Raw genomic sequence first — 8626 nt, 5'->3', positions numbered from 1 at the left:
TAAACCTACTTCATTTTATTAGCATTTCTTCATTAAATTATTTTACTAATTTACTTTATTTTTTATTTTATTTAATTTGGGAAACAAACAGTTGTACAAATATATTTTAATACAAATCATTTTTACCAAGTTGCATAAACCAGTAAAGTTTCCACAGAAGATTAATGAAGAACATATGAATATAAATAATACAATACAATATAAATACTAACTAGTAGAAAAGGAAAATCTCCAAAAAAATAAAAAGACTACAGATTCAACCCATACAAAAACAATACACACACTAACACTAGTAAGTTTCCCGCAACGATCGAACGCTACTCTCTTAGGAATGCTATGAATCCTGCGAGGCTCGTATTGAACACATCCATATTTGTGCATAATCTATTAAAGGTGCTACAGCTTCTTCTTATAAATACATTTTCAAGATAATTAGTATTGAAGTAATTGATAATTAGTATTTACATGAAGAAAATCAGAACTTAGGTCGTAGGAAAATGGAGATAAAACTAAAAATTCTCTTTCTGTCAATTGATTTCATGAACGCTATGAAAAAAGTTGAGTTTTTGAATAAATTGCAATTATAAATAATTGTATACTTACCTGATTTCTAGCTACCTATTACCAGCCTATATTATTAACAAGGCAGTTCAAATTATAAATTCAATTTCACTTTGTATTATAATTATAGTTACATCGTCATATGCGTCAACCGCTGTTCAATCATTACTGAAAGAATGCTTTCTCAACATTACAAAACAAATTCTTTCGTTTTTAAATTTTAAAATGGGTATTTCAGCAATTATGTTGAACTACAACACTTTGTTAAATTATATGAATATGCTCAAATCGTCAGACAGAATAATTTTCACTGACTTGGTATTGCTATATAAAATTCTAAATAATTTAGTTGATAATCCGGTATTGCTAGAATTGATAAGCTTTCGGTTTCCACAATGTAATATTAGAAAAGATTTATTTCAGTGCAGAATTCTGGAAATGTGTATTCCTCTTTGCCCAGAATACTAATGGAGGGAAACAATTATACCAAGTCTGTGGACATCTTCAATTTATCTTTAAACAAATATAAAATGTTGTTTATGAAGCAATTTAGTTATGTAAAATAAATAATGTATATTTCTTAATATTCATATTTAAAAGCCCCAAAAGAGGGCGTTAATAAATAAATACATGAAATATACTTAATGACAAAACATGTTTTGCAAAAATTAATTTGAAAATTGACTACTCCCTTGAAATCATCAGAGATCGATTTTTCACAATTTTATTAGTTCATGATTTGGGCAATAATATTTTCAGTAAAAAAATCAACATTTTTGATGCAATAAAATTTCAAAGGTAAAATAATAATTTGAGTATGTAATTTTTAGGGATTATTTAAGGTTAATAAATAAACCCTGAAAATTATTGAATTCTTCGCAAATACAAACCAAAAAGTAGATGACAATGATGTATTTTGACGTGGCGTCGTGACAGCAGTTTTTTTTTAAAGCAGTCTTCATGTAACAAACGTCGATATTATTTATTCGTGGTACAGTTTTTACGAATTTAAAACATAAACGAAATAAATAATTATTTTAATAAGAATCAGTAATGTGGTAAGGGGTAAGGCGTCAGGGCATAAGAAATCCCAAAAATCCCGAGTTTAGGAATTTCTAGTATTGGGATTTTAAGAATCAGAACACTGTCACGCCTGTCCCGGATTGTATTCCATAGCTGTCACGTGTTTCTAACTACTTATTTTGATTATCTCTTCGATCTGGAAGACGATACGCAGCCAGATGACAAGAAGATTTATTCTTAAATTAGATAATTTAAAAAATATACATTACGCGCTAGTCCAGTCATTAATTAAGTATGGAGTTATTGGATTGGGAGGTATGTAAGCCCTGTAAAGGTAGTACAAAGAGTATTTATTAAAGTAATTTTGAAAAAACAACAATTAACATTCCCTTCAGCAGCATTGTTCAAAATTTTCGAAGTTCCGAAAATTGAAGACATACATAAAAAAAAGACTCAAAATTGATGTTATGCACGCTCATAAGAGAAGATAGAAGATATTCATACATATTTTACGTTTATATTTTTTTATATCCAATATAATATAACTAAAACTTCTAAATGTTTCTAATACTAAGTATCGTATGTACTTTCTAAGTATCGTATGTAAAAGCCGACAGGCGTTAATAAGCAAAAAATATACACTGAAACAATTAAAACTTAATAAATTATTGAGAGAAATGTAGCATCCAAATTCCTTTCTTTTCTACACAACAAATGCCTTATATTTACAAAGAGATAAAATATTATAATTTTCCCAAAGAAATAAAAAAAAAAAATCAGAATTGATATTATTCGAGTAAAAATTTATGTTATTAAAAAAAAACTGAACACTCATAACATCATTAACAAAAAGCATTAACTTCATTTAGAGTCACATTATATATAATGGTACCACATCCTGTACCATTATATATTCTATGATATTAATTTTTACTTCTGCACCAAACTCTAGTTCTCTTTTTTGGAATACAAATATTAATATGGACGTTACACGCAACTCATTTAACGCCGCGTTATCTAACACAAAATATTCAGTCTCACCCCCCGAGGTTTCTCCAGGTCTTTTTTGCGTTCTGTTCTCTTCGTCTATTCTGTACATACATTTTCGTTACCCGCGTAGCGTTACCATCTCTTTTATATCAATTATTACTCATTTTCCACATTCGAATGACAGTGTCGTTACAATGCTGTTAACAAAGTTGCTTAATTTTAAATATGATGGTGGGTCGGTGACATAATAATTTGGGAGGCGGTTTGAGTACAGCATTATTTATTGGATAACCAACACCTCTCATCCCGAGTGGTTTGCTACGTTTGGTGTTTTAGCAGGGATGTTCGGGTTCATCGGGTGAGGTGTATTCAGGATGAGCCTACCCACCAGCTGCGTTGCGTGCCAGATCGGGAGAAGCTTTGACCTCTCCAACTGGCCTCTCGACCCATCGCCTTGCGCCATAGCTGAAGGGATATTTTAATACCCCCATCACTCCTGGACACACTGATCCCAAGTTCCTACCCAACCCTCATACTTTTTACCTTCCTAGAACTTTCTCTCCTTCCTTTCCATAAAACAATCCTCCACACAACATCTTGAAACATAAACATAGGCCCTGAGAGAACTTATTTTCCTCAGTGCCTCTTGTGTAGGCTTAATGTAAAAAAAGCGATAATAATGATTTTTATATAATTTTGCTCAATACATTAAAAAGAATTAGAGAACAAAGACACACAATACTTTTATTTTAACCTCAGCTCACTAATAAATTTCCACAATAAGTTAGCAGATGTATAGGAAAATTATTACTTACGATTTTAAATCTCCTTAGATTCAGAATAATCTGGTTTTCCACTACGTATATCATTATTTAAGACATGAAAGTGCTTTGAAAATTTATCTGAGTTTCAAATTATTTATTGTTCGTGCCTAGTGTGTCGATGTTTCGAGAAGAAAATAATTTCTTTCAACTTTTTTACCTTTTTTCGAGAAATCCTTTGGAAGGGATTCACCTTTTGATTTGACCCGAAATAGAAAGGATAAAGGAGTATTGAATGACAATTTGATGACAGGCATACGGAAACGATTATTTTTTCTCATTAAGGGAGCAAATGATTTGGTGTTTGAAGTTTTTGTTACCTCCAGAAATATTGACAAAAGATCATATTTAAGACTTTTCTCGTAGGTGTGTGAGAGAAAATATGTATATTGGGAAAAGCAATTTAAAAAATCTTTTAAAAAAAAATTGTTTTTTTTCTTCATTATTATCCTTCTAGATCTGATCCCACATTAAAAAGTACAAAGTAATATTGAAAGTTAAAAAGTCGAGTCGATTCAAAAATAGTGTGAGGTTACATCAATAACGAGACTGACATTATTTTTTTAGGATTGTGATCTATAAAAAACTCATTTGTGTTTAATCGAGTCTTTATTGGAAATTAAAATGTGGTCATTACACGGGTGATATATCGTACCTGTCTCATTAGGAATTCCTGTGTTGAGAGCAGGCTCAGTAGTTTAGCAGTTTGTAACGAATGACAGCATAATATCATGCTTAAGTTTAAAAAAAATTGATTTTTAAAAAATCTTTGATATTAGATCAGTCTTGGTTGATGATCCAAAATATGTTATCTGATTTATTTTTAAATTTGATTTGCGTTGAGTTCTGTCTAATGTCACCCAACAAATATTTCACTGTGAAATTACAACCATAACACTTTAAATGTGTTTGTAGAGAAAACAAAACTAATGAAAAGCAGTAATAATTCATGATATTTCTGCATTGGTCAGGATGAACACCTTTTGAATAAGATTAGTTCCTATGTGGACCTGTATCATGATTATATATTTATGGTTAGGTAGGTGTTAGGTAAAAATTTTACCAACTGCAAACTGTGATAATACTTTTATTCGTGTACCTATATATATATTTTTTTAACATTTTTTTCCAACTGTTGACTTTACTAAGGTACCATGTTCTAAGGTTACATTGTACTTGGTTATTTGTGTGAATTATAAATTTGGTCAAGTTTTTTTAGCATGTTTTTTTTTAAAGTAAGTTTCTGTAAGCGTGTCAAATATAACAAGAGGTAAATTGTTAAGCAAAATAATAGAAGAAAAACATAACACTATACAAGAAACACATATAGTGGAAACACATAACACTATATAAGAAACACATATGGTGGAAAAACACACAGAAGAAAAACGCGACATAAAGTTGATTTTTGTTATATTGCAACATTTTATCTATATTCTTCCCGTATCAATAATCCATATTTTAATACTTCTTAAGAAGTCGGTTATTTTTTTAATGGTTTTTATCGCAAAAGGGAAGACATTATGTAATCTTAAAGAGAAATATTGAAAAAAAATCCCAAAAGTCGTTTTCGTTATAGGTTTGTAAAAAGCACGTTTTAATGAGGATCTTGTGAATCGACTCGAGTTTGTGTGTGCAAAGTTATCTTGGTTTTTGGATACACAAATTAAAATATCATTTAAATATAATTATTTTAGATACATCAAATTAAGGGAATTAAAAACATATTCTGTAGGATTAAATTGAGTGCTTCTATCTGTTTACTTTCCATTTATTCTAAATAGAACTCAGCCCACGGTACGGGACACAAATTTCCGATCGATTGATTGACTGTCCGCGGGGCCCAAGAAAAATTCAATATAATTTGAGTAATCTTGTTAAGGATCCCGTTAAGTCTGATTTCAAAATCAAAAATCCAGCTATCAGGAGTGGCTGCTGGCACTGTTCCAGACAAAGCTATCCACTGATTAATTCAGCCCATCACCTATCACCTGATTGCTGGATATAACCGGTAGTAGATTATTATTTGTTTTCTTAAACTAAGAAATTTAATCACCCTTTAAGATCGTAACTAAACAGGAAAAATCATTAAAAAATATATTTTTAAAAGGTTCATAAAATATTTAATTTATAAAGTAAATGTGTCAATTTATAAAGGTAAACGGATTTTAGTTGGCGCCGAGTTTTCAAACCGTCCTAAAACAATCCGCACTATCAATATTGTTGTGACACTCTATGTAAACAAATTAATTTATGTTTCTTTTGTATAGTAAAGCAAGCAAAGTATAGCAAGCAAATTCCGACTGAAAGGAGGAGTCTGCCTCTATAGTCGAGCTGACGTCAACTGTGTGCGACTATTGAGTCTGGAAAACTCCAGATTCGCCGTAATGTGGGTGCGCGTCAATCTTGCCAGTACGGCAAGATTCTACGCATGTCTATACCGCTCACCGAACCATAGCGAATCAGACACTTCCGAGCTCTTCAAACATTTGAGCGATACTATTGATGATCTCTTGCCCCGCTACCCTTCGGCCGAGTTTGTTGTTCTGGGGGACTTCAACGTTCATAACGAACCATGGTTGAAGTTCTCAGGCCCAACGGACTCGGCTGGCCGACAGGCGGAATCCTTTGCCATTTGCTACGGATTAGAGCAATTGGTTCAGGAGCCTACAAGGGTTCCTGATGTCCAGACTCACCGCTCCAATCTGTTAGACCTATTCTTAACTACTGTGCCACACGGTTATAAGATTGACGTCACAGCGCCTCTGGGATCATCTGACCACTGCCTAGTGACGACATCAATCCCCGTTAGCCTCAGACCAACCAATGAGAGGCTGAGGAGAAAAGTGTGGCACTATAGGTCAGCAGATTGGTTCGGTATGCGGGCCCATTTCAATGCTTTTCCGTGGTCAGCTGTTTGTTTTTGGACTTCGGACCCTTCAAGATGTGCCCAGAAGATTGGTGAAATCATCAATTCGGCGATGGATGGCTTCATACAATCGACTACTAAAGAAACTGGTGTGGGCTCAAAGCCGTGGTTCAGTCGACAATGCTCCGAAGCAGTTCGACGAAAAAACGCGGCTTACCGAGCCTACAACACATCTCGAACGCCCGAAAGCAGATCAGCATACAACAAATCGGCAAAGGAATGCAAGAGAATCATCAATAATCATCAGTTCAGTTCTCACCTTCGACGTGAGAGCACGCAACAATCTTGCTCCGCAATAACCTTTTCCAATTACCAGCAACGAATTAAGTTTTTGAAACCCGCATAGCGCCAATCGGTGCAGTTTTTTACGGGCTTTCTGCCTGTATCCTGTTTTTTTCAGTGTTTTGTGTCTTTCTATGTTAATAATAGAGATATTTGTGTCTTTTTATTTAAAATCGCCCTTCTGGCGGTTTTAAACCCAAATACAATAGTGGACGACAACGTCACATACTTTATTCGACGCAGAATTTATTTCTGCGTCTAGTGATAGTCTTGGTTGTTCTGTGCGTAGTCTACTGTCAGTTCTATTAGAGTTCTTTGTTTTGCACGTGGTCAGTAATTTCTAGAACAATCTACGATTAAATCTCAGCCAGTGATGTAAAAATTGTTTGGAGGACTGTCCTCTCACTTAGGAACAATGAGAATTTTGATTACTTTCTAGACTATTTGGTATGGTTAAGAACAATTTAATTTTATTTAGTGACAGTGACATTTCCTTCTCAAAAATTAATTTAGTTTCGTTAATCCTTTCGAAGAGGAGTATTAATAAGTGGACTTATAATAATAATATACTTAAATTTAATTTCTCAATCAAGTGGAGGGGTACTAACAAAACTAAAAAAATAATAAATCTTGCTAAGTCTCAGTGTAATATTATCTACCCTTAATATCAACTTTTATAGTGATCTAAGGGCAGTTTGACCAAAAAAATTCCCCATTTTTTTCCCCATTTTTGGGGATTTTTTTTTTTTTTTTTCAAATTTGGGGTAATTTCTCATTTACCCCATTTTTTGTGAAAAATGCCTACCGACTCAGTTTCGTCCGTAGATTCTGATGGTCCCGCTGGCAACCCAGTAGGATCAGGGGGGACAGGGAAAACATCATTGAAAAGATTCAAGCTATTCTCAGTTCAAGATCGCCGACTGCCGGGCCTTCTAAGGTCAAGAAAAAGCTAAAAACAAAGTCCCAGAGAGAACAACAAATAATAGACTCAGACAGTGAGGCAGTCTCTGATCAACCTCCTACTCGTCGTACCCTATTCTCGGCGGACACGTGTGAAATGCCCTCCATTGCGCCCTTTACGACTCCAAATGCGGAGAACAAGAAACGGGTCCGTTACAGTGATTCTCCGGGCAACCAAGAATGGAAGGCAATTCCAGCCTTGGCCAAGTGCCAAAAAATAAGAAACATCTTAATGGATGGCACGAACAAACTGAACAAGACTGTTAAAAGTTCACTTAACTCCACCCTTGATGACCTGATGTCGGACATCACAAGGCTTATGCTGGAATTAAATACACTTTCTACTAGGAGCACTACTATAGACGAAATGCTGAGTGCACAGTCAGCGCTTTCGTCCAAGCTGGATCAGGCGATAAAAACTCGCCCTGTCATGCCTAGTATCCCTCTTGCCAAGGAAACTATGTCATACGCAAATGCTACGGCAAATTTGCCAGCTTCAAAAAAGATTTTAATAAATGGCTTTGAGCGACCGATCCCCCAGAAGCCACTTACAGTTCTATTCTACCCAGATGCTCCAGAGGGTAAAACCTCGGAGGAAACTCTTAAAACGCTGGAAAAAATCCTTAATCCCAAGAAGGATGACTTCCAAATTGTACGATCTAGGAAGATCAAAGGCGCCGGTATGGCTTTTCAAGCCAAAGATAAAAAGGGCCTGGAGAACATTAAGAAAGCCGAAGCAAAACTCGCGGCAAGTGGTCTGAAGATGATCAACCCTCTGGGCCGACTTCCAAAAATTGTAATTTATAATGTGCCTAAAGGAGAACAATCCGCAGATCAGGAGCTCTTTTCCGAGATTTATGCGAACAATTTATCCGGCCAGACTTCACTGTCTTTGGAGGATCACCTTCGGACCATGCGACGAGTTTCGCTTTTCGGTAAACGAGATACTCCCACCATGAATATGGTGGTGACTTGTCATCCAGCCGCTCGCAAGGTCTTACTAGATAGCGGAATGTCCTTCCTTGGGTGGAATGCCTGTCGCACTCGCAATTATACAGGA

General features: G+C 34.8%; 1 protein-coding gene across 1 annotated transcript in view; it reads right to left on the bottom strand.

Moving 5' to 3' along the window:
• Positions 1-8626, bottom strand: part of TkR86C (Tachykinin-like receptor at 86C) — a 521539-nt gene that overhangs the window by 361701 nt on the left and 151212 nt on the right. The window lies entirely within an intron of this gene.

Source organism: Hesperophylax consimilis, chromosome 6, assembly GCF_061612785.1.
Source record: "Hesperophylax consimilis isolate HC1 chromosome 6, BYU_Hcon_1.0, whole genome shotgun sequence".
NCBI lineage: Eukaryota > Metazoa > Arthropoda > Insecta > Trichoptera > Limnephilidae > Hesperophylax > Hesperophylax consimilis.
This window is presented reverse-complemented; position numbering and strand designations above follow the sequence as displayed.